Below are 27,158 nucleotides of genomic sequence, written 5' to 3'. Positions count from 1 at the left end.
ATTTTGTTCAAGGTACCAAATGAATATAATTAGAGGAAATCTAACATTCTGATGGAAAAGATTATTTCTATTGTCAACGATTTTTAATAATTTTATGATATTATATTGCTGATGTAGGTGCCACTTATACAATCTCATAATTTTCTATTTCTAATTTTATAGTTCTTTTCAAAATTTAGTGACTCAAGAATCTGTTCAGTAACACTATTCTCCAAACTGAGGGTTCTTACGTGACCTGTATATTTATTACCAGGACAAGATGACAAATTGTTACTTTCAAGACATAATGAACTGTGACCCAAATATTATGGGCTAATCTAGTTGTGCCACAAAATATAATATGATACCGTACGGACTTTGAAGCAGAGTCAAGATATATTACTGCTTGTATTGAAGCATTAACTTTGTTAACCTGTATTGCAAAGAAACTCAAACAATCTTACTGTAAACACAAATTTAGTACTTAAGGTAACAACCAGGAAACTCTTTCAGCAAATACACATGCTTGAAGTAACAACTATTTGGTAACAGAATAGCTCTCTAAAATACAAGAGCACTTATCACATTTATTCATTAGGCAGCCGTATTGTCTTTTAGGTCCTCACTGTCTTCCTACCATTATTAGCATATGACATTGTCTTGTTTAACACTCAACTTCTTCATAAGTAACTTACTGTGCTTGTTTCATTTTAAAATGAGCATGGCTATCTTCAAGAGAGAAAGGGTGTCGCTTTCAGAGCGTCCAATAAGGAATCATCCATGAATAACTTGATTTCTAATGTGTCATTGATATAGAAGGTGTCATTTTCAAGTACCAAGTTGCACTTGTTTCCAAACTGTCTTTAATTTCCATTCCCTGCAGTAAAGGCAAGCCAAGAATATTAAATATTGACATTGTTGGAAAGATGGTGCTTTCAGCTATGATCTCAGGGCATTCACAGGCAAGATTCATCTTTGCAAGTTTGCATATAATCCCTCATTTCTCTGTGTAGAGTTTGGAGACCATATTTGAGACAAGCGATCTATACTCGCATCAAGTTTGCTCTCACCTATGTTGATAAATCACATTTTTAAAAAACAGTTCCACGTGTGGTCATCTTACATTTAAGTTTGGGAAATGTCCTAACACTGTTGCACAAGACTTTCTGCATACGTCATTATCACCAAGATCATTACAGATATAATTTTTTCTACACCTCCATATTTTTATGCAGTTTACTAGACAAAAAAGCAATCTTATTTAGAAAACCAAGGTTGCTACTACCTTGCAGTAGAATTTTGATAAGACATAGAGAGATCCCTGCTGCTCTGTAAATTTTCTATTTGTCCTCCTTGCCCCTTTAAGTAGTATAAAGCACCTATTAGAAGATTTGCAAGGCCTAAAGGAAAGTAATATGGGTGGATCCGATACAACCATCAACACTTAAGCTAATTCACTATGCTTGCCTATCCAAGCTTATCAGATGGTGAACTCTATACTCCAGTTCATTGTAGAAGAAAGCTACATTCTTCTTGAGTGACCCATTAGTATAACTCTGGGTTGACTCTTGTCAGTTTGAATGGTGTAAAATCACGACAATTCATGGCAGATTTAATTTAAGTAAGACATCATCCTCAGATACACTCTACAGCAAAGACTGCCCTCTGCATCAGGTCTGATTAGTAACCTCCTGCTTTCAGAAGTTGGGGACACGACCAGATAGAATTATAAGACCAGTTAGGCAATATGAACCTCAACAGATTTGTTTCAAAACCAGCAGGATCCCTGTGCAGAACATTATTATTATTCCCTTCATGGTTAGCATCATTTCAAATCCATAAGCATCAAATTTGGGACATTCAGGGCAAGGATTTTTCTTGTACAGATCAATCACCCTTTCAGATTTGTATGCATGTAAAGAACATGATTTGAGACAAGAATCTAATACTCGCATCATGTGTTCCATTTGTAAATTATAAAACAACATCCCAACCAAGAAAATAACTCCAGATCTAATTTGAGAGTCCCTTAAGCGACGGACAGGTCACCACCTTCAATATGTGCAATGGTCACTTGCAGATGCCATCTTCAAGAGCTATAGACTTGGGAAAATTTCATTCTCATATGCACTATATTTATAAATCCCATGCTTGCTTGAGGTAGTTCATAACTTTGAACAATATGGTAACCAAGGATATCTATTTTTTAGACTTGCCTCTAAGTCATCCAAATGTAGCCAGCTCCAAATTTCTTACTTATTCGTTGGCTGCCATGTTTCCATTTGAACATCAGGTCTAAGAGTTCGCTAAAAACAATACCCATTTTATGTGCAGCTGGGTTCAACCACAAAATTAAAGACAGAAATAGCTGATAATCAATATTTCAATGTGAAAGATGAATCAAATTATTTATATTTATTATTTGTGCATTGCACGGGGACAATCAACAAAAAGTCATCATATTGCCCTTCTTTGAGAGTCTCAAAATAATCAGCTAGTCCAAGACTAACAAGGGTCATTTGTTGGGATTTTATTTTTTATTTTTTTCTGTTTCATTTAAAACATGACTTTTTTCTGGCCTTGAATGGGTTCTCCCACTTTTGCCCACAATCCTATCCCAGGCCTTCAATTCAATCCTGATATATCAGGGAATACCTGGACCAAACCACATGATAAGGGGAGAACCATGGCCGACCCCTGACCCAGAACAAGAGCCATACACAATTTGAACCAGTCACGGTTCAAGCAGGGTTCTTGCAGAACTCAGTAACAGAAGCATCAAGACCAGATAGCATTTATAAGATCATTTAGAAACTTATGAGATACAGACCTCAACAGTTTTAAACCAAAGCCAGTAAAACTTTATAAATAATTCATTTCAAGTCATTAAACAATAAAGAGTAACTGATAAACATTGTTTCAAGTGTTCCATACACCATTCAGTTTCAGGTGATTATATTATCCATTTCTTATCTTAGTTTTACCCGTCTTGGCCCTTGAGGATTGTTGTTTCATGAACCATGACTTATCTTGATAAAAGCCTTGGGGATTGCTATTTCATGAACCATAAATTATCTTGATAAAAGTTGGAAATGGGACTTGATACTCCTATACCACGCTCAGAGGATAGACCTCTTGTAGATCTGGTTTGACATTAATGGCCACTAGAGGACATCATTATCTAAATTTAGTAAATTACATTAAATGTACAACTTTGAAACGTATTTCTGTAACTAGATACACTGACAATTGTATTCTCACTTTCCTCATTTTTGATACTTTGTCAAGTCTAAGTTGTGACAATCATTTTTCATTTTCCTGAGGAGAGAGGGATTATAATCTGTCATGCAGGATACCGTTAAGCATTTCTATTTAACATGTACCAAACTTATTAATACTTGAAAAAGGTCCTTCGGGCATCTAGCCATACTGACAGGAGATTTCTGTCAGACAACAAACAACAAAGGTTCAAACCTCGGCAAGTTTAATAGCGTGTGGGGTTGGCGGGGGAGACCCATAGCTTGCTTCTCAAGACAATGCAGTCTACACGCTAACAACTAAATGAAAGCAAAACAAATCAATAGACAAGCTAAAATGAGGACAGTAGATAAACCTTATACCTTCAAATTTCAATCCTAGAGCACCATGTATCTGAAAATGGCAGAGAATAGTGAAAGCAGCAATTTACTGATAATAACTCAAATTTTTAAAGTTACAACACATGGATTTTTTTCGTCTATGGTTCAAATTTTGCTGGCAAATAACTAATAAGTACTAACACCTGTAACAAACCTACAATTCAACTATAATCACAATGAATTCTTCTCTCTCAAAGTCCCACCAAAATAAATTCAACAACTCTACAACTGGGTATAGCAATTTTGCATCGCTTGCCACCATGGTTACCTGGAGACCCATCTCCACCCTCTGGGACACATCTCACAGATAGAGGCACGTCTTCAGAGCCAGAGATGTCTCCAGAAACTTCTCGACACAAAGGTTCTTTTGCCTGCCATCTCTTAAGTTTCCTGACTAGAAATTGATATCTCCCACCAAAAAGATTTAGGGAAAAATGTGTTAAAAAGAAAATAAAGAAGACATAAATGAATTAAGCCTGCATAATGTTTCATGCAGATATCTTGGATGATACAAAAATCCATGCAAAGTTCTGGTGATTGGATCTACTGACTGTGTAAACTTCATGAAAGGAAAAAATATTGTATGACTGATTTCCTGTTTATTGTAATGGTCTGAGGATAAATTGTCTTTACTATTTACTGTTATTGTTTTCAAAATTCTATGTCATTATATTTTCTAGAAAATTTTATATTATATTAAAAAATGGGTCACCACGTATCCACTGTCTCTTAATTCTAGGTACCAGTCCCCTGCTCTCCAAGTACCACCGTCTCTTGGTAACTGTTCTTGCCACTTATTTTAAATTTAAAAAGCACGATACTCGTTTCAAACTTACATGGCAATCTCCTGATCTTTAAGAAGTCTACCAGGTTTGAACATGCGCCGTTCACGTGATGTGTAATATTACTTACAGCTTAACACCAATTATAACTAAAACAAAACAACTTCAGAGAGCTTTGTTTAAAATGTAATGTTTCAGGCAGTGTTGTAGAATCTACTAACACAAAATTATGCTTTGATTTTCTTTTACCCTAGGGTTCGTCGTTAAGGTAGTGTTTCACTTAACTGCAATGTAAACTAATGATGAAAGTACTCAGTTTCCAATAGTCCAATACCTCTTCTATTCATATTTCAGAAAATCACAACCTCTTCGTTACGAGAGAAGTCTCGTAAACAAAATTGGCATTTAGTAATTGCCAATAATAAATCAGCCTTATACTCCAAAGTACTGTCAGACTTCGCAGTGAACTAAGAAGCCAATCTTACGGCAGTGTGGGAGCCTTGTCCTCAACTATTCGTTTACAAATGAATCACTTTACCCCGCAACCAGTTCAACCATGGTACTACACATTTAGAAGATCACATTCTCAACAAAATGTTTAAGAAACCCGAACTTTTTGATAAAAACAAATATTTCTGCCATTGAACAACCATTAAAGACTGCTAACCTCTCAGTCAGACATACTAAACTAAACTATTACTCGATATTACGAAATGGTCTTAACAGAAGCAGTAACATTTTATAAAGTGCCCATTAAACCCTTTACAAATTTCTTCTTTGAAAGAAAAAATTCTTATTTGAAAGAACAAGATGGGTTTCAGACTGAACAAAAAGAACAAAACCGTTTGGGAAAAGTACAGTAGAACGAAATAGTTACCTCTGCGAGTCGCTGGACTGAGTGCTCTTCAGCGAACGAAGATTATGTTTTGGTTTTGTTTATTCGTGAAGTCCCCATCCCATATATAATAAGCTTATGGTCCATGGAATACCTAAAGGTAAACCCATAAAAATAATGAAAACAGAAATATATTAGGACTCAAAATGCTAAATTTTCTCGCTGTGTTTGATTTCCTTTTTGTCGGGGAAGAAAACCACGAGTGGGTAGAAATATGTCTTCGTGAGATAAACGGTACGAATTTGGAGGTGTGTGTCTATATATATATATAGTAATGAGGTCTATTTACTAGCACTTGCATCAAAATGGAGGTGCAAGGGTAGTCAATAGAGCTTTTATTTGAAGATATATATAATAGAAGGAAGCATATAAAATTGACATTATACAAATATTTGTTGCATTATTAATAAATTAATAGTGGATTAATATTGTATAGTTTTTGTGTTTCTATTGATTTTAGAATGGACTATACATCATTAATATGTCAATATTTGAATCTTTTGAAAATAAAAAAAGAAAAAATCATTTTTATGTCTGGTTAAGATTTTTATAAGTTTTTTAATTTTTATATTAATTATATATTAAAAAGTATTACACGAACTCATTTTTATGTCTGATTAAGATTTTTATAAGATTTTTAATTTTTATATCAATTATATATTAAAAAGTATTAAAAGAATATTATAATACAAATAAAAAATTATAAATATATAATATGATATTATATATTTTATTTTATTTATATTATATATTAGTTATGCATTGATCTATTTTTAAATTCATTCTATCTATTGTATACCATAGCATGAGCGTAGAAGCCATGGAAAGTTTAACAATAGCCTCCAAATCTCTGAAAGATGAAATGGACAATCCTCTCTAGGAATCTGAGCATGGGCGGCATGCTACATATATCAACTGCTGCAATGTTATTGTCCACCATGATATGTTCAGTCTCATTGTTGCTCCCGCTAACCCCCATCCCAATTTTACCATGCATCTCCAACAAAGAAAAATGTGGAGGATCAAGTCAATTAGAAAGATCCATGCCATGGTCATCACTTTGCTCTGTGCCTGAAGAAACTTCTAGACTGGGAAACAAATTGCAAATGCGAGGAGTTGGGGAAGCATCCAAATGCAATTTTTTTGGGTAACTTGAGAAATCTCTTCAAATTGTCCAAATGCCTGGAGTATTGGCCCAACAAATATGTAAAGAGGACTAAATGCATTTGCTTTGGTTATGGAAATAATCCAAGATCTTTGCATATACACACTCAACAAATAAATATCTCCTATTCCAAAAGCCTGCCCGCATAATGTCTCCAATGCACTGCTCATTCTCATCTACAAGGGCATTAGCTTTGATGTCACATTCTTAAACGAGGCATTAGACCTTTCTGCCATTAATTGTTGCAAACAAGAACAAGGAGGATTATATTTGAATTTTATGGGAAAATGAAAAGTAGCTAGAGTAAAACCAAAATCTTGATTTGATAGTTTTTACTAAACTCCCAAACCATGAATAAATTAGCCAGCAAGGTGAGAAAACCATTAAAAACCTTGAGGTGATCCATTGTTCCAAGATTGAAACCTGGTACATCTTTACAGCCCTGCAAAATGACATGATGGAAATTCTTAAAGAAAAATAAAAAGACCAACAAGAAAAAAAAGACACAAAAAACTCACTGTACCTTCACCTTGCTACGAAGAATTCCTTGTAGATTGGTCAAGACAGATCTAGCTGCAGGAATGGAAACAAGTTGCTTGTGATGTATTTGAAGTAGCAATGTAGCAATGTGACAAAAAAGGACAGTTCTGTTGAACTTCATTAAGTACAAAAAATTACATGTCCAATGTGAAGGTCCAATTTTTCATACAGCAACGTAACGGTATAATATATATCTCAACATAATATATCCAATGACCCTACAGAGTGTAAGCAATTCAAGAAACAAAAGGAACTAACTTGATACATGACATTATAGTAATTCAAAGAATTCTATTACCTTATGTCTGTCAGATACCCATTGTTCCATGTATGAGAAGAGTTTTAAAGCATCTATAAAGGGTAAAGCCTGCACATCAAGGACACATCAACCATCACTACTTCTGAATAATAGAAATGAAATTAGTTGAAAGTGGGGAAGCAATTCTAAATTAGTAACATACAAATAATAAAATCGTTCTTGCCAAAATACTCATGCATTGAATGGTATTATTAGATTGGGACTCCTGTTCTCAACATGCAATGATTTCAGCTTTGGGGCTTCAAAAACGCACATTGTGAGCTAGAGATATTTAGGGAAGGGTATTAGCCCTGGTGAATGCTTATAGATTTGGTTCCAATGGTGACTAAGATACTATTCAGGGGATAACACACAAGTGTATCTTGATTTGATTTGATAGTTTTTAAAGATGAGTTTTAAGTATGAATTGACCCCTTCTTTCCCTCTCTTTCTTCTCTCGTAAAAGCTTGTCTTCTAAATTGAGCTTTGAGTTATACGAGTCTCGATCACCACATCTCTTGACAATCACCAAGTCGCCGGCAAGAAACAAATCTCGGTGCAACGTCCAACATCGCATCACATGCAGGAGCAGGTTCACATCTTGATCTATTCTTCATTGATGGAGATTTCTTAAGTCTGGGTATGGTCTTATTTATTATTCTTATCCCAACATGTAGATTGGATTTTCCCAATCTTCTAAAGTTGTTCCATGATTAGCGAGGCTTAATGGTGTATTTTTTGATGTTCCAACGTTTAAGGTGGACCTCCTTGTTTTACCACACATTATTTCATCCTTATCTAGATGAGTTATTATGGATTTGCATCCTAATTTGCAAGTTGAAATATGTTTTCCTTCTTTCATGGAGAATATGATTGGTCTAGCCAACTCATGGCTTGTGGTCTTGTATCATGTTTGTGGTGTTTTAGTATAAGAAGGGTGTCCAATTTGGATCTAGATTTCTATTGTAATGAGACATGCGTGTTGAAAGCTTATATATTTCATATTGCAACACAATTTTATATAAATCTTATGATCCTATGACATTGGGAAGATAACTTTAGTTGGTTTGTTGTGTTCCCTTGTGTTTGAGATTGTTTAATCCACTATTTTGACTCTACATTCATGGTTGGGACCATCTTCCTTAGCGAAAATCCTTCCATGACTATGTTAGGTGGTATTAAAGAAAAGACTCGTGATTTTCTGCTATTCAATCAAATTTATTTGGCTTGTGAACCCTAGTTGTATTGGTTGTGAGGTGGAAATTTATGGAGCTGAATCACAATTATAGATGACTTGCACAAGGGAATCAAAGACGGATTATTGATTGGTTAGTGACCTAAATTGAATTTATAAGCATTCTAGTGGTCACCAACTCACTAACTTGATTTTTTTAATATTATTATTTGATTTGTCAATTCTTACATATAATTATAAATATAAGCACTAATTGAGCTTGATATGAAAGTTTCTCTGAGCCTAAATTTGAGCTTGCCTAACAGATTGCAATTTTCAGATATGTTGATTGAGATTATTTCATTTACCTTATTTCGTTTACCCTAACAAAAATTGCATTTTGAAATTGATTTTATTGAATTTTTAAATAATGACACTATGTCAAATTAAATATTAATAATTTTAATATCACAATAATGAAATACAATCCACCTTAGACAATAGAAATATGATATCTTCCTTTAAATATTTGATTATAAAATTAAATGATAAATAGCAATGAAGACAACTCAGACAGGTAATCTAAAAGTGACTGCGTAGCACTAGCTGTGATAAAATCCTCCTTAATAATCTCCTCCTTAACAAATTTACTATATCAAATTTCTATGTATTATTAAATTATTATGACAGATCTTATTATCAATTTAAAATTATAAATCCAAATTTAAGCTTTTGTTACAAATGATAATCTTCTGCATAATTGTAATCGACTAAGACAAAACGTTCATCTAAAACTCAACATTTTCAACTGTTTCCACATGGTATCATTTACGCATTGCAGTAAATTTAATATCACGCCATCATAATTTATCCACATTGTTCCAATTTGATGGGCTATTCACACGTTAAATATGACGGCTCTAGGCTTTTAAATTATTGACTCAAAACTCTAGCTTATTTGTTTTCTTTCGTCTGAACTTCCGACCAGCAATCTCTGCAATCGATGAGAAAAGATAAGATAGCCCGCCCTTTCACTGTGGCTGAGAATCCTCCTCTATCTTCACACTTTCTGCCTTTCCACCATCAGCACCAGAATCCATCGCTATTTTCGTCTTTGCATTTCCATGATCACATTCTCTGCCCCTTTCTTCATCTGATCTGCTTCTTTTCTTCTCATCCACTTCACTAGATACACTGCTCACCTCACACCCAAATCCATTCATGGCTTCCTCAGCTTCAATGTCTTTGTGGACTTCTGCCTTCAAATCTGAGCAAGGCAATTCAAACTCGTGATCTTCGCATGGGCAAACCCCCAAATCCTCCTCCTCCTCAATCAATTCCTCCACTAGCACTCTCTGGGGTTGTTCCGATGAACAATCCCGCATTTTTTATGTTGAAATCTCTTCAATTTCTTCGATGCTTTCTATCTCCAAGTGAATTTCCAACAATTTTTCTTCTTTGTCTGCGGCACCCTCGCAGATGATCTCCTCGCATAAAAACTCCCCTATTTCCCCTATTTCCTCTTCAATTTTTGTGCGATGTGTCGGAGGTTTGAGCATTGGAGGCGCCATGGGAGGATAGAGTTGGAGCTGAAGATTACAATTAGAGCAGTAATTGATCTGGTAAGGGCTAAATCTGTCTAAATAGAGAATGGTTGGTATACTAACCGGGAATGCCACAGTTTCCTAGTGCAGCCATTCGGCTATTCTAACGCCACGATCGATTGCTCCGAGAACCAGGTTTTTTTTGTTGTTGGGCTAGGATATCCATTTCCAGGGCAGTTCCGGGCAGTTTCCAGTCTAGACATATCAGAATTAGCAGAAGCGAAGTTCAGCTGCAGCGTGAAATTGGAAAATCCAGGTTGCGCAGTGGCGGCTTTTTTTTGTAAAAGTCAATAAATTTCGGCTAGTGTGCGACAAATTTCGAACGGCATGAGACAAAATCCGGTTGGAGTGAACTCCAATGGGAAAGCGTATCGGCTAATAATAATAAAAACAAATTAGGTAGCAAAATATTATTTGTAAAAAAATATTTTTGATTATCTAGAAATTTTTAAACAAATGATATATCTTATTTTACTGAGAAAACTTTGAGTTTTTTAATGATTTCATTTTAAATTAGGTAGCAAAATACTATTTGTAAAAAAAAAAATTGATTATCTAGAAATTTTTAAACAAATGATATATCTTGTCTTACTGACAAAAATTTGAGTTTTTTAATGATTTCATTTTCTAAACATTTTTTGCTTTTATTGTTGGCCTCTTTCAATTGAGAACTTTGAACTCAACAACTCAGTTACATCTAGACTCAATTGTATTCCCTTAGACAAACTGCAATCTACTCTTCATCTAGACTATACCCTCGAATTAGCTTCAAGCAAAAACCAACCGCAATATTTTCCTTCTAAAAAATGGATCCTCAAATATCACCCTCAAAAACAAGAACTAGAGGAGCAACCAAATTGCGATGCAAATTGTAAGGTGGTTGTTGTTTGGTCAAGATTCCAAGCTCTTATGGTTACTTGGCTTAAGGAACAAATGGTGTTTATGAGATGGGTGGAAAATTAGTCTTCTAGATCAAAACTTTGCAATTGTTGGTCTTAACATTGGATTTTAAAGTCACATTAAAATCTTTACCTTATTGATACTTCTTGGTTGAAAGTTCATCTAAAGACTTGAAAGAGAATATACTAGTTGAATGTTTATTGATGGGTGGCATTGGTTTCTTTATCTTAGGTTTTAGGCTTTATTATGATTTATTTTGGTTGGTGTCCTGGGTGGAATGAGTAAGTGAATTACTTGGAACCTCTATTGCAATTTGAATCTATTTCTTATGTTCACGTGTACATCAATGCAAGTTTTAGTGATAACTAATATCTTTCACCTCAGCGTGATCCTTCTCTTTTCTTGGCATGTTAGATGATGTGATGATATTTTTATTAATGGTAGATATTGTGGTTTCTTGAACATACATTTCTTGTTGGAGTATGAAAGCACGGTGAAGATTAACGTGGTACATGGGTGACTAAGAGACACATTTCCCTTGTTTGTGATTCATATAGGTGTATCTACAATCTATGAGGTCAAGTGGGAAAATGTCATGATTAAAGTGTTATCTTACTTGCAATTCCTACGACGTGGTTCCAAAATCCTTTAAAAGTGTCCCAATGGACTTACGGTGTATTGAATAAGTATTTTGTATTGTTAATTCTCACTATTGTTTGTAAAGAATTTGTAAGGGTGATGGGTTCCACTAGTAATGATAAAGGTGGGTTGATAACATAATTATTTAATATATATTGTTTGCATGTGTGGATATTTGTAATGGGTTAATGACTTAAGAAGTGGAAAAATTAATGACCTTCAATTTTTTCCAAGTGGGAGCTTGAAAGAGGCAACAAGCTTATTTTGGTATAGTATTATGCATTACACTTAATGTCATGTTTATCTTGTGATACTGGTTTCCCAAGTTGTTGGGAAGTTATTGAAGCCAAAATTGACATCCTTTTAGCTTTCGTGGAGGTAATACAAGTGTTTTAGTTGTTTGGAATGAAGAATATTGTTTGAACACTTTTATTGGTGGCTTTGGAGCTCTTGTTGCTCTATAAATTTAGATCTTTAGATGTATATGTTCAATGAAGTGAAGAAAAATGTAATATATTATTAATTTGCAAGAACAAAACAAGTGATTTTTTGAACACGTATGAATGCTAAGAGAGAGGTGAATTGGCATGTATAAAAACTTAATTGTTTATGAACATGTACCATCATAAATTGTAAGCACCCAAGAGGCCTACATTTACATGATTGTTTAGCACCTACTACAGTGTGATCTCATTATATATTGCATAATAAGGCTTCATAATTACACTGAATGCATACCTAAATTTGAATATGGGTCCTTTGTTCCCTTCAAACTTTCTCAAAAGTGAGCAAAGTCCTTATCTATAAGCATGCTCCTTTGTTTTTCCTCCAATCAAAAATTTATCTCACCTCCTATGACCTACCTCATGTTTATCGATCTTTGTATTATGTCTTGACCCCGTAATTAGATATCTATACATAATGTATTCATTTGTGGTTGAACCCGAGTGAAGAGGGGTGGACAAAGGGGAGAAGTTCCAAGACTTCCTCTTTCCCCCACCTCGTTGTTACTTTCAATTCCCTATCCCCCACTCATAGGGAATTATTCTATATCCTGAAAATAAGTTTTATCCCCCCTCCAACTAAATCCTTCATCCTTGATTATCTGAGACCCATAGAACAAAATTGGGCTTGTTTAGGGTGGGATAAAATATCATTGACATTTTGTCTTATGTAAAGAATTCTATTAGCATTCTATCTTAGAATACAAATGGTGGTTTGTATCTTAATAGAATACCAACAACATTTTGTACCCTGAGTTTTATGCTTGTATTTTAACAAGGTCTTTGTCTTAGGATTTTAGTGGGGATTTATATTTATAATTCCCCTTCTAGACTATATCTCTTGATTTTGTATAAAATCGACCCTCACACTTCATTTTGGCATGATGAAATCCATTACTATATTGAAGCCCTAATTTGAAGACATCCCATCAGGTAAGGATTTGTGAATCAAGCTCACAACAACTCTTCTAACAAGCTTTCAAACCCTTTTCAAATATTCAAGCATCCAACATCACAAAGACACAAAAGGATTATAATAGTGCCTAGTGTTAGTGAACAATTTATCCTTTTCTAAAAATGAAACACAAAAGTAATGGACAAGGAAAACTTCCACAACAATTGAATTCCTTTGATTGAACTCTCTTTGTTTTGAGGCATAGCTCCCTTCTTAAATGATAAACAATAATTTCCTTTATTTCAAAGGAATTTATCAAATGATATCTTTTAACCAGAAAGAACTAAGGCTTTTAGAAATACTTTTCCATCTCTTATGTAAAAGTATTGCAAGGATGGTATTGATTCAAAAATAAGCCCAAAGACTTAATAAAATAAGTACCAAAGAATAACTGAAATAAGGATGATTGATTCGTGAACAATATAATTAAAAACCATTTACAAAATAGAGCATATCATCATTGACCATGATCAAGAAAACATTCCATGTGAAATGAATCTAGGTTGCTAAAACCATACAATCGCAAATGACCAACAACTTATAACCAGTATCAAAAGATTTATGTTTCTATTTCTTGTTCGTGTAAATAGTATAACCAAAATGGTTCAATCTGAACCTACTTTCACAACATAAATTACTAGCACAAAATTACCAGAGTATCAATAACAAAAACATTTAAAGTCTTACAATATATAGTCGTGCAAGGCTTATAAATTGGTTATAAAATTAACTTTAGTTGAAGTTGATAATACTAAGCTTAGAACCATAAAACAACTAACTTGGGAACTAAGAGACTAAATGGTTGAAGCCTTAGTTCTAAGCTAAGTAGCTGAAATATTAATTGGATTCCCTAGTTTTCCTTGCTCTAAAGTTGTATTGTCACCTGTGGTTTTCTAGTCCTTGTAGGCAACTTTCAAATCCATAATTTATTTCTATTGCGGGACTCCCAACTATACTATTCTCAACTATCAGATGGTGATGACTCAATGAGGGTGCTCCATCTTCTTAATCTACATCATCAGATGATTATCACTGATTATGATCATGGAATTTGTTTGAGTGACAACCGCTAAAGTAGTAGCAGATACCTCCTTGGCATCTTTGAGAGCTCGTAGCTTGTCCTAGCACGATGTTTCTATCTCCTCTAATTCCTTTCTAGATTGGCCTTTCTTACCTAATATCTCAACATTGATACATTTCACGTCATTATGTAGGATCTCTTTTAGACAATTGAGTTCTTTGACTAACTCTGAACACTCTTCCAGGCATTGTTCAATGACCATATTTCTCCATTCTAGGTTTTGGAGACATATAAGAAATCCACATCAATCCTGCAATTCTACTTTTCAGCCATAAATTTATTTGCTCCATACTCCTAAACTTTTGTGATATGAGCCATGACATCCTCCCATCTCTCCTTTTCCTTAGCCCATGCATTTAGCTTTACTTCCAGATCAGCCATCATTTGTTCAACTTTCACCTTTGTCTCGACTAAGTGAGCTATGTAACTAACTTCGTGGGAAACTACTAACTCAAGTCATTCATCAAAAGCTTTAGAGGCTAGCCTATCCCTTTTTACATGATTTATGAATTGTTGATTGGTTGGGGAAGTTACATCAATCACGAAAATAGCTTGGAGCTGGCATACAGATTCTGCATTTTGTAGACTAAGGATGTACTCTTCCAGCATGTGGATGGACTATTTTAGTTATTTCTTCTCTTTCCAATTTTTCCAAATACGACTAGTGACCCTTGTGTGTCTTGTATCCAGGATCTTCATATCTACAACTTTGGAGGTTGGTCTGAGAACTCTTTTTTCCACCATGAAGTCTTGAGGGGTGATGTCCTCGAGAGTTTTTTCTTTAGATGGTTTGAACACATTAGCCACCCAATCCCCTATTTGTTCATCAACACTAAGTATAATCTCTGTTTTTTGTTTTTTTTAAAATTTTGGCTGACTTTCCTAGACATTTCCCAACCATGTCCTTGACTAAGATGCTTATAGGCACTAAGATCCTTTTCTTTTTCACCAACACATCAAACCAATTTGGTGTTGAAGAGGTACCTTTGGATGGAGGGGTTTGTAACATAGGGGAAGCATAATTGGTGATTGTTGAACCTAGGGCATTAGCATCACCTTCTGCTATGGAAATAAAACTCAACAATCTTTTTCAAAAAAAGTTAGGAACAAATGGAAGTAGAGGAGGTTAACAGAGTTAATTAAGTGAAAGAAGTAGTAGTAACCATTGAGGAGGGTAAAACAAACTCATCATGTGGGAGGAATAACAATGTACTTCCACAAACAATATTATTGCAGACTTCCTACAACTCCATACAAGATTGAGTTTTTACCTTGTTGTTGATATCATAATGAAAAGGAAAGTAGCCTAGAAAAGCCTTTAAATAGATACTTGCATCATGACTTGATATGGAAAGTACCGATTTGACAGGAGCACTAAATTCATTGATGAGAGTATTTGCCTTCGCACATAGCAAATCTTTTCGCCACACTTCATACCAATCATTTATTGCAAGGTGTCACTTTAGCCTTTTTAGAAGGATTATGATGCATCTACATACTGTCACTTGCTAGTCTCCTTGAATGTTCTGGGCTTGTGAACTAAACCTTGAACTATTCAAAAGTTCATATTTCAAGTTGAAAGCTAATAAATATAGAAATCCAGGCATATAAAACCATCATTAACCTTGTTAAAAGGATATAAATGACGAACAATGAAGTTTGAAATAAAATGGTTGTTCGAAGTTCAGTTTCAAAAAGAGCTCAAAATTCAATATATTTTATGTCAATACTAAGCCTAGTTACCATTTTGGACAAGCTGGTTGAAATTTCAACTTTGAACTTATTTAGTTCAAGGTTCAAGTTCAAGGGTAAGAAAAAGATTTACATTTATGGGCTCGGCGGAAAAAGAAACTAGTGAATTTGAACATTAAACTCAATTGAGTTCAAGGTTCAAACTTAAAAACCCGAACTAATAAGGGAGTCATTGAAAATCATTGAGCCAAAAAAAATTGTAAGAATTTGCCTTAAGGAAAAATTCACCCAAGACCTAGAAGCACAATAACTAGCACAAAATAGACCAACAAAGTATGATCAGAATAACAATATGATATTCAATTGATTGTAATTGATTTGATTGATAGTACACTAGAGGTGCCTATATATGAAGGCCTCTAAGATGCATCTAGAATGTCTAGGAGTTAGCAATAAGATAAGCCTCACAACTAAGCACATGTCCACCAGGAGTGGGTTATCCTCCATTAAGCATAGGAGTTAGTGTGATGATGAGAAGATAAGCCTACAAAGGTGTGTCACGTAAAATTATGTTATAGACACCATGTGCTTAATTAAGAGTGTGAACAACTATGTTGTCAACATGACAACTCAGTTGATTATGCAAACTCCAGTGTTGTAGACACCATGTGCTAAATTAGAGTTGCTTACTCCTATGTTGTCAACAAGACAACTCATATGAGTACACAAACTCCTAGGTGTCTAACCTAAGAAATAATAAAATAATGCATTTATCCTAAGTAAACTTAAGTAAAGTGTAAATAATAATTATTTACACTAACACCCCCCCTTAAGTGCAACTTAGGGGAATGCACTTAAGCTCTCAAAAGCTATGATGAAATGCATAATGGGTCCTGACTACTAGGCCATGTTAGGTACCCAAGTATAAATGCAATGTTGTACACACAATGCAATGCAATCTCTCTATAAATAGAGAAAGAGGGAAAACCTCATGGGAAAAACTCTCCCCCAAAAAGAGAGATATGTACAATATAGGAAGATACATGTATGGATAGAGTAATCAAGACCCCCCATTATGACATACATCATGCATATACAATAGAGAATCCCTTGATGAAATCCCCCCTTCAATGAAGGATCTCTGAATGATAAGTGTTCGAAGACAAAAGAAAATCCAATTCGACAAACAATGTTCCTCCCTTAAGGAAGAAGATACACCAAGCATAGGTGCAAGTATGCTTCCCACTGTGGATAGGAAGATGGAAGAGGGATCCAGATATAGTATACAGTGGATCCTGCCTCTGAAGTCTACTCAAATGTCAATAAGTCCTTGATGAATGAAGATGCCATAAACCAATATGGTGAAAGCCCAAAATAAGGTGGCAAACAATGGAACATGTCTATGCATGAAATTGAATCAACCTCCAAAGACGATGAAGCATCTTGATAGGAAGATGTAGGAAGAGAAGCAATGTTGCCTCCCTCAATAATGAATGCACACCCATGAAAGAAGCTCCTTGATGACTAAAGAAACAACACCACAAAAGTTGAATGATGGTTCTCCCTATAGGAAGAAATTGTGCCATAAGTATGGTAGAGAACGCTTCCCAACTGGTAGGAAGAATCCTTAGAAGATATGATGTTTAAGGAAACTGGAATACAATCTCCACAGACTAATATGTCTCCTCATAAGTGAAAGAGTCCTCCACCAACTGCTATAAAGAAGCCACAATCAAGTCAGTCTAGGAAGAAAGCTCAAGTGTTTGAGGGTTAGAGTGTGCCCTCATAATGAGTGAAGAAGTCTCCTCAACAAAGAGAAGATTGATGTCATCGATGATGTCTCCCACATCTTTAATGTGAGACTCCATGAACAGCCCTGCAATGTCTACAAGGAAGTCATCCCATGAAGCTAAAGTAGGAAGACATGGTATTTCCTGTTGTACTGAATTAGGAGCATCTGTGGCTGGAACTAGATAAGTAGAATCAACAGGAGTATCAGGAGGTTGGATCTCATCTAGAGTTGGAGGTACCATAACTGGAGTGACTAAAGATAGAATGTCCTTTGGAAATGGAGGGACTCGAGGATCTCCATATGCTTCCCAAAGAACCATCCAAATGTCATGAGGAAAACTTGGCATACTAAGAGGAGCAAAAGTTTCCTCACTCATACTCTGATACAGAAAGTGAAGAAGTGTAGAAAGATGTCTCCAAGTAGGATTAGGTGGCAATATCTTTGAGGAGAGACAAGGAAACTCTTCCTAATGTTCTCTTAGATGATCAAGCATCAAAGCACTCCATTTGGGCTAGTTCCTTGTTGTCAACTTCAGTAGTAAACTAGACTGACATATGTGACAAGACTCCATGAGGTCAATCAATGAATGCCCCAAAATGCAAAAATAAGCAATCAACCCCCCCTAATGTATGATTTGGCACTTTATAGGTAGTGTGTTTACAATAGGCCACTTTGTCAAATTTGACCTTAGTGGACTTCTGATTTTCTATTTACAACCTCCTTTGATAGTTCAAATTTGGAACTTTACAATGTAGCTTAGAAATACAACACTTTTGAAGCAATACAATGCAAAGAAAGGACCTATTTTTGAAAGTGGTAATTTTATCCACACAAGCCTATAATCTAATTGCAAATCTGGAAAGTAGACAAAAAATAATGCACTTTCAAAAAAAATGGAACCTGTTTATGTGTCCATATGAGCTTGTACTAGGCATTTGAGGTTGCAAAATTTGGGATTTGTGACTTATAGAAAAATTTAGGAACAAAGAGCTCAAACATCCTGCACCAATGTGTAGATCACAAAATTCTACCCCAAAACAAATAAAATTGCTCGTAAAAAGGAGTCCATATGAGGGAGATATCGTTGTTTGAAAATCATCTCTATTATTATTTTTCCTAAATCATCGTTGTCACACCTCCAAAAATCAATCAACTCTAGATTTCACCTCAGATGTCCGATTTCGATGAAACAAAAGTCAATTTGGGGGTTTTTTGACCTTCTAAGTATGATGCAAATATCTGATTTGCACCAACAAGCTCGAATCTTGTCCTACAAAAAATCTCTCCTCTATAGGCCTGATGGCCAAAAAAAATTCAAACAAAGTATGCAAATCCGAAAAATAATGCAGAGAAATTGTAGAGACTAAAATAATAAAATATGCCGATATGAAAATTAAATTTAGAGATCTAAAATGATCATACCAATTTCAAAAATCAGACCTTCAGGTGTTGGTTTGCAAAAAAGTTTGCCTCAGATTTGACTATGGCCCAATATAGGCAAATTTATAGTCAATTTTCACTGAATCAACACTTTGGATGCAATGGTGAGGTCCACTTTGGCTCTAGACGCTTCCAATAGCTGCAAATACTCTAGATCTGAGTCAAGGTGTCCTCAGAGAGGTGAAGCAAGAACGGTCTCCAATGGCTATGAAATGACGCCTCTATGGCTCTAACATCATGTAAGAATTTGCCTTAGGGAAAAATTCACCCAAGACCTAGAAGCACAATAACTAGCACAAAATAGACCAACAAAATATGATTAGAATAACAATATGATATTCAATTGATTGTAATTGATTTGATTGCTAGTAGACTAGAGGTGCCTATATATAAAGGCCTCTAAGATGCATCTACAATGTCTATGAGTTAGTAATAAGATAAGCCTCACAACTAAGCACATGTCCACCAGGAGTGAGTTATCCTCCATTAAGCACAAGAGTTAGTGTGATGATGAGACGATAAGCCTACAAAGGTGTGTCACATAAAATTATGTTGTAAACACCATATGCTTAATTAAGAGTGCAAACAATTGTGTTTTCAACTGACAACTTAGTTGATTATGTAAACTCCAGTGTTGTAGACACCGTGTGCTAAATTAGAGTTGCTTACTCCTGTGTTGTCAACAAGACAACTCATATGAGTAAGCAAACTCCTAGGTTTCTAACCCAAGAAATAATAAAATAATGCATTTATCCTAAGTAAACTTAATTAAAGTGTAAATAATAATTATTTACACTAACAAAAACATGGGCATTTTACACAAGTAACAGCTAGCTCTGACTAGGGATTTGGACTATAAGGAACTAAAAATGAATTCAGCATCTCTAATTTTGCAAAAATCTAACAAACAAAACAAGAACTAAAAGAAAACAAAGACAGGAAAAAGACTAGAAGAATAAAATTAAACATACATACAAGAAAGAAAAGAGAACAAAGAACCTCAAAATTGATAAAGTTTAAGGTCCTACCCATTGTAGGATAAGGGAAGTTCCATTCCATCTAAATACTGAGGCATGAAAAAATTGGGGTCGAGAGCTCTGTTGATTTCGAAGGGGCCTTTCCAAAGTGACTCAAACTTGCTCTGAGCTTCCTTTGGCTCTCTTTGCTTGTCCCAGAGCAAAACTCAATCACCTTCCATGAATTTCCTTGACTAGGCTCTAGGGTCAAATAGTTTCTTCACTTGCATTTGATGTTTTGTAATATGATCGACTACCTTCTCTCTTTCTTCTTCTACTTCCATTAGATAAAAGATCCTTTTCTCAAGGGCATCTTCAAAAGTAGTATCTTCAAGAGTCTTCTATAGATTAGCTGCAACTAGTTCCAATGGGAGTGATAGCTAAGCCTCTACACCATATACCAATTCAAAGGGGATCAAACCAATAGCTCTTTTAGGTTTTGTGCAGTCTACCTATATGGCTTCATACAACCTTTTATGCCAATCTTTAACATTGTCCCTAAACAATTTTATCATGATAGCAATGAGATTCTTGTTGGTAGATTTAGCTTGACCATTCCCTTGTGGGAAATAGTCTGAAGTGTGTGATAATCTTATCCCATTATCATAGAAGAAAAGTTGCAGCTCTTGTGAGGAGAACTTTTGGGCATTATCTGTTACTACTTTTTCTAGGACACCAAACCTAACTAAGATGTTCTCCTTTAGAAACTAGCACACTACTTTAGATGTTTTTTTCTTTACAAGTATCACTTCTGCCCATTTAGTGAAATAATTTGTGGTAGTGAGTATATCAGTATGCCATGTACTAGAGGTAGGATTAAGTGGGCCAATAAAGTGTAACTCTCATTACCTAAAAGGCTCCTCTATCACTACAAGTCTCAAAGAGAGGGTTGCCAACTTAGGTTTACCTTTTAAAAGTTTGCTTTTTTTACATCACCCTAACCATTTGTATGCATCACCAAACATACCTGGCCAATAGTACCCACTACAAAGAATTTTGAAGATTGTGACCATTCATGAATAATGTCCCTTACATGCTTCATTATGGAAAACTTGAAGAAGCTTTCCTTGTTGACCCTTGTCAACACAACGTAAGAACATACCATCCAAGCCTTATTTGTAAAGCACGTCATCCACAATCACAAATTTAGTTGCCTTCAATTTCAAGGCTCTCTTATCTTTCCTAGTTAATTTCTCAAGACATTCACTGTAAGTTAAATAGATGGCGATATCCAAGAACCATTCATCTTTTAGAGCTACCAAGAGTGCATAATTTTCGTCATCAAGGGGTTGTCGATCGTCGGCAATGAGTTTACATAAACCCTGACCCCTTACTAACTTGGTGGGTTTTATCTCTAGATCAAATTTTTGGACTTTAGAAATTGAGGTTGCTCTGTTATTGACTGCCACCTCCTACCATGTCAGGATACTTTTTACTACAGTATTTCCAATACTAGAATTATATTGTGAGAGTGTAGAATGTAATAATGAAATTGTTTAACTACCTTTACTATTGAAAATGCCTATTTTTCAGTAAGTGGGTACCTCAATTAATGATTCTTAAGAGGAATACTCATTAAAGAAATGGTAATTTCCTTTCCTTCCTCATTTTTTTGTAATAGAACAACATACATAGTGTGTTCACTTGCATAACAATGCATTATAAAATTATTATTTTTGTAGTTTGGGTGAGCTAGAACAGGTGCTCGAGCAATAGCTCTTTTCACTCTATCAAAAGCCTCCATGGTGTCTTCATTCCATTTGAAGGTTACCTTCTCATTAAGGAGATTAGCAATCGATCTGGTAGTCTCTGAGGACTCAGGCACAAACTTTCTTAGGAAGTTAATCCATCCAAAGAAAGATCTAACTCCATTTTGATTGGAAGGAAGGCTTAACTGTTGAATTACCTTAACTCTTTCAGGGTCAATTCTCATCCCATCTTCTAATACTAGGTGACCAAGGAGCTTCACTTGTATAACACATAAAATACACTTCTATGTGTTTAACGAGACACCATGCTCTATGCATCTCTAAAGGACAAGCTTCAAATCTCTTAGATGCTTCTTTCTCCTCCTAGAAAAAATAGTCATATCATCTAGGTAAATAACGATGACTTTATTCAGCAAGTGACTAAACGAAGAGTTTGTGGCCCTTTGAAAAGTTCCACCAGTGTTTATTAGTCTGAAAGGCATTCGGTTGTAAGAAAAGGTACCCCAAGGGGTTGTGAAAGCAGTCTTATGTTGATCTTCAAGGGAAACACTGATTTGATTGTAACCTAAAAAGCCATCCAACATGGTCATCATTTTAGAGTCCATAACCATCTGAAGAATGTGATCCATGTTTGGTAAGGAAAAATTATCCTTCAAACTTGATTTAGATTCCTAAATTCAACGCATATCCTAATCTCGTTGTTCTTCTTGTGAACATGCACTATGTGAGCCACCCAGGTGGAATGGTGGATATGGTAAATTATGCAAGCATTTAAAAATTAATCCACCTCCATGAAGATTGCATCAACTACACTGGGATTGTAGTTTCTCAGCTTCTATCAAAAAAGAGTAGCTCGAGGTTTGAGTGGAATTTGGTGTTTAAAATTTCCCTGTCTGAAGTCTTTCAAAACTTCATAAGACCAAGCAAAGATGTTATCCTTCAATAACTTGGTAAATTTAATTTTCTCAAACTCATTGCAACATTTACCCAAATTGAGCATTCTTGGTTTCTCTTATGTGTTGATGTTGACTTTGTCATAATCTCTAAACTTTTTTGTCTTTTCTGCCTCAATGACAATATTCCTACAAGGACTATCTTTCTTGTCAAATAGGGTTTCCAAGGCAACTAGTCCTTTAGGAATCCTATTGCCTTTGAATTAGAGAACCTCGGTATCCTTGTTTGAACTTTCTTCAGGCAAAATTCATGACATTTTGACAAGGAGCCTTCAAAGAATATGTTTACAAAACCTTCTTTCCCTCATAAGAAGGCATTGATGTGAGCATCATTGTTGAAAACCTACCATGAGCTAGCATTATCAGGCACATTAGGATGGTGTATAAGTTCTATAGTGTAGAGACCTTCCTTGAAATCTGGGTGGGGAATTAATAAAGAGGTTGATGTGACAAGGGCATTAGCTATGGTGTTCAATTCTCATGGCAGAGCCTTAATAGAGAAGGCTTTGAATCCTTCTAGATCATCCCATACTCTATTCCTAGCTAGGTTTGAGGTAGAAGGATCTTCAAGGTTTTTGCTTCCTCTCTGACATCTTGTGAGTACGATGCATGAAGGGTCTTCAAGGGTGCTATGGACATTGCTTCCTCTTTTAGAATTAGACTCATATTCGAGGAAATAATTTACAGATTCACCAGGACCTCTTGAGTCTTCTTCAACAGGAATCTCTTCTATTGTCCCCTTATTTACATTTAGTTGATTTGAACAGATCATCTCAAGACATGAAGCACTGTCATGGTCATTAGTAGAGTGAAAGAAAAACAAATTTGTTTTATTGGTTGAACCACCTTCAATTAATAATTTTTTATTTAATTAATAATTTTTTATTTGATGATAGCATATTAGGTTACCTTTCGCTCGCCCCTACATTTGGGAATTTCCTAGGGATGTCTTGATATGTAGTGTTGATTTTTGGCATTTGTCTCTTTATTGTCATTACATCATTCAAAAATCTCTAAACCAAAGGATCAACTTGGCTTGAGGAGGATGGTTGTGAGCTAGAAGCTTGCATCTCCCTTCTCCATTTACCAATGGCTAGAAGGTCATCTTCCAACTTGACAACTAGCCTTTGAACAACAAAAATATCAGCCACTTTATCTCTTCTTAGGTGAAAATAGATGTCTAGGGGCATTTCATTCACAAAAAATCCTTTGCAATTTTCAATGTTAGTTTTTTTAGAATCAGGGATTTTATGAAGTATCTTATTGAACTTTGCCACAAAATCACACATGGGTTCGTGTACCTCTTTCTTAAGTTGTGTCAACTATAGCAAAAGGGTATGTTCATCATCTGCTTATTTGAATCTAGCTTCAAATTCATTTCACATTGAAGCCCAATCAATGATTGTTCCATTTGGGAGATGGCGAAACTAAACCATGACAACATCAGTTAGGGTTTGTACAAACAATCTAACGACCATATTTTCTATGGAAACCACAAGAACTCCACAAGTAGTGCTAAAGGAATTCAGATGTTCATTAGTGGACTTCTTCTCATCTTCATTGAATTTGGGCAAGACATCCCTGGCTCTCTTCGAGAGAGGATCTATATTAGGACCTAAAGAGAGAGGACCAACTTGGGCGCCACAAGGATTAGTAGTCATTTGAGGTAAGATGAAGTTTAGAGGCTAGGCATTGAAATAAGTGGGTACTAATATCCCTGGTAAAATCAAGGCTTACAACCTTACAACAACAGGGGATGATTTTTCAAGAGAAGTAGGTTTACTTTACTTTTTACAGACCTCCTTTGTCTTTGGGTCAAATCAAGGGCAAAGTTATGACTTCTTACAAACTCATAGGATTGATCTAAAATTCCTTTCCTCTCTTCACTCCGGGTATATTTATTGCCAGCTAGCTTGTTAAAATGAAAGGATTTTTAGTTATTAATATTCAAAGAGGTTGTTGGGCTAATCTTCTAACCACAACATCTTCTTGAGCAATGGGTATTCCTCTAATGAGCGTAATGAATAAGGAAAACTTCCACAACAATTGTGTTCCTTTGACTAAACTCTCTCTGTTTTGAGGCACAACTCCCTCCTTAAATGATAAACAATAATTTCCTTTATTTCAAAAGAATTTATTAAATGGATCATTAACCAGAAAAAACTAAGGATTTTAGAAATACTTTTCCATCTCTTATGTAAAAGTATTGCAAGGATAGTATTGATTCAAAAATAAGCCCAAAGACTTAATAAAATTGTACTAGAGAATAACTGAAATAAGGATGATTGATTCATGAACACTATAATTAAAGACCATTCACAGAACATAACATATCATCATTGAACATGATCAAGAAAAAATTCCATATGAAACGAATCCAAATTGCTAAAACCATTCAATCGCAAACGACCAACAACATATAACTAGTATCAAAAGATTTATGTTTCTATTTCTTGTCCATGTAAATAGTATAATCAAAATGGTTCAGTATGAAACTGCTTTCACAGCTTAAGTTACTATCATAGAATTACCAGAGTATCAATACCAAAATCGTTTAAAGTCTTAGAATATATAGTCATGCAAGCTTATAAAATAAATCCAGATTGCTAAAACCATTCGATTACAAATGACCAACAACATATAACTAGTATCAAAAGATTTATGTTTCTATCTCTTGTCTGTGTAAATAGTATAATCAAAATGGTTCAATATGAACCTACTTTCACAACTTAAGTTACTATCATAGAATTACCATAGTATCAATACCAAAATCATTTAAATTCTTAGAATATATAGTCGTGCAAGGCTTATAAAATGGTTATAAAACTAACTCCAGTCGGAGTTGATAATATTAAGCTTAGAACCATAAAACAACTAAATTAGGAACTAAAAGACTAAACAACCAAAGCGTTAGTTCTAAGCTAAGTAGCTGAAATATTAACTAAATTTCCTGGCTATGCTTACTCTAAAGTTGCATTGCCACCTACAATTTTCCAGTCCTTGTAGATGACTTCAAAATCCATAATTTCTTTCTATTGTGAGACTCTAAGATATTATGCTAGATGGCGATGACTCGAGAGGTGTGCTCCATCTTCTTAATCTGCATCATCAGATGATCATCATTGATTATGATCATGGAATCTGTTCAAGTGATGACCACTAAACTAGTAGCATATACCTCCTTGGTGTCTTTGAGAGCTTGTATATTGTCCTAGCACACAGCTTCTATCTCCTTTAAGTCCTTACTAGACTGGTTTCTATTACCTAAGATCTCAACATTGATATATTTCACATTATTATGTAGGATCTCTTTTAGGCAATTGAGTTCTTTGACTAACTTTGAACACTCTTCCAAGCATTGTTCAATGATCATATATCTCCAGTTCTAGAGATATAAAATAAATCCACATCAATCCCAAAATTCTACTTTTTATCCAAAATTTATCTATTCCATACTCTTGAACTTCTATGATGTGAGCCATGACATCTTCCCATCTCTCCTTTTCCTTAACCAATGCATTTAGCTTTGCTTCTAGATCAACCATCATTTTTTCAGCTTTCACCTTCATCTTAGCTAAGCAAGCTATGCAATTGGCTTTGCGAGAAACTACTGACTCAAGTCATTCATCAAAAGCTTTAGAGACTGACCTATCCCTTTTTACCTAATCTATGAATTGTTGATTCATTGGGGAAGTCACATCAATCATGGAAATAGCTTGGGGCTAGCATTTAGATTTTGCATTTTGTAGATTAAGGATGTACTTTACTACCATGCAGATGGATTGTTTTAGTTCTTTCTTATCTTTCCAATCTTTCCAAATATGACTGGTGATCCTTGTGTGTGCTACATCTAGGATCTTATATCTACGGCTCTAGAGACTCATCCAAGAACTCTTTTTTCTACTGTGTATTCTTGAGGGGTGATGTCCTTGAGAGTTTTTTCTTTAGATAGTTTGAACACAATAGCCACACAATCCCTTGTTTGTTCATCAACACCGAGTGTAGTCTCTATTTTTGGCTTTTTGATTTTGGCTGACTTTCTTAGACATTTCCCAACCATGTCCTCAACTGAGATGCTTACAGGCACCAAGCTCCATTTCTTGTTCACCATCACATCAAACCAATTTAGTGTTGAAGAGGTACCTTTGGATGGAGGGGATTTTAAGGCAGGGGAAACATAATTGGTGATTGTTGAATGACTGACCTATCCCTTTTTACCTGATCTATGAATTGTTGATTCATCGGGGAAGTCACATCAATCATGGAAATAACCTAGGGCTAGCATTTAGATTTTGCATTTTGTAGATTAAGGATGTACTTTACTAGCATGTAGATGGATTATTTTAGTTCTTTCTTATCTTTCCAATCTTTCCAAATATGACTGGTGATCCTTGTGTGTCCTG

The 27,158-nt window shown here is 35.1% G+C and overlaps 1 protein-coding gene and 1 long non-coding RNA gene across 2 annotated transcripts in view; both read right to left on the bottom strand.

The window, feature by feature from the left end:
* Positions 1-5,530, bottom strand: part of LOC149541298 (basic transcription factor 3-like) — a 31,949-nt gene extending 26,419 nt beyond the window's left edge. Inside the window, exon 1 of the mRNA XM_089796591.1 lies at positions 5,277-5,530. The gene's annotated coding sequence lies outside the window, so the exon portion shown is untranslated. The remainder of the gene's footprint in view (positions 1-5,276) is intronic.
* A 1,325-nt stretch (positions 5,531-6,855) lies between these two features.
* LOC149541297 (uncharacterized) lies at positions 6,856-10,473 on the bottom strand. The gene is made up of 4 exons (XR_016355126.1): positions 10,139-10,473; positions 7,298-7,366; positions 6,989-7,032; positions 6,856-6,901 (listed from the first exon to the last, which is right to left on the bottom strand). It is a non-coding gene; the product is annotated as an uncharacterized LOC149541297 (long non-coding RNA).
* Positions 10,474-27,158: the final 16,685 nt, after the last annotated feature.

Source organism: Cupressus sempervirens, chromosome 8 (genome assembly GCF_028749045.1).
Source record: "Cupressus sempervirens isolate cs-2001-9-10 chromosome 8, ASM2874904v1, whole genome shotgun sequence".
In the NCBI taxonomy this organism is placed as follows: Eukaryota; Viridiplantae; Streptophyta; class Pinopsida; order Cupressales; family Cupressaceae; genus Cupressus; species Cupressus sempervirens.
The sequence above is the reverse complement of the archived record's forward strand: the minus strand, read 5'-3'. Positions and strand labels throughout refer to the sequence as shown.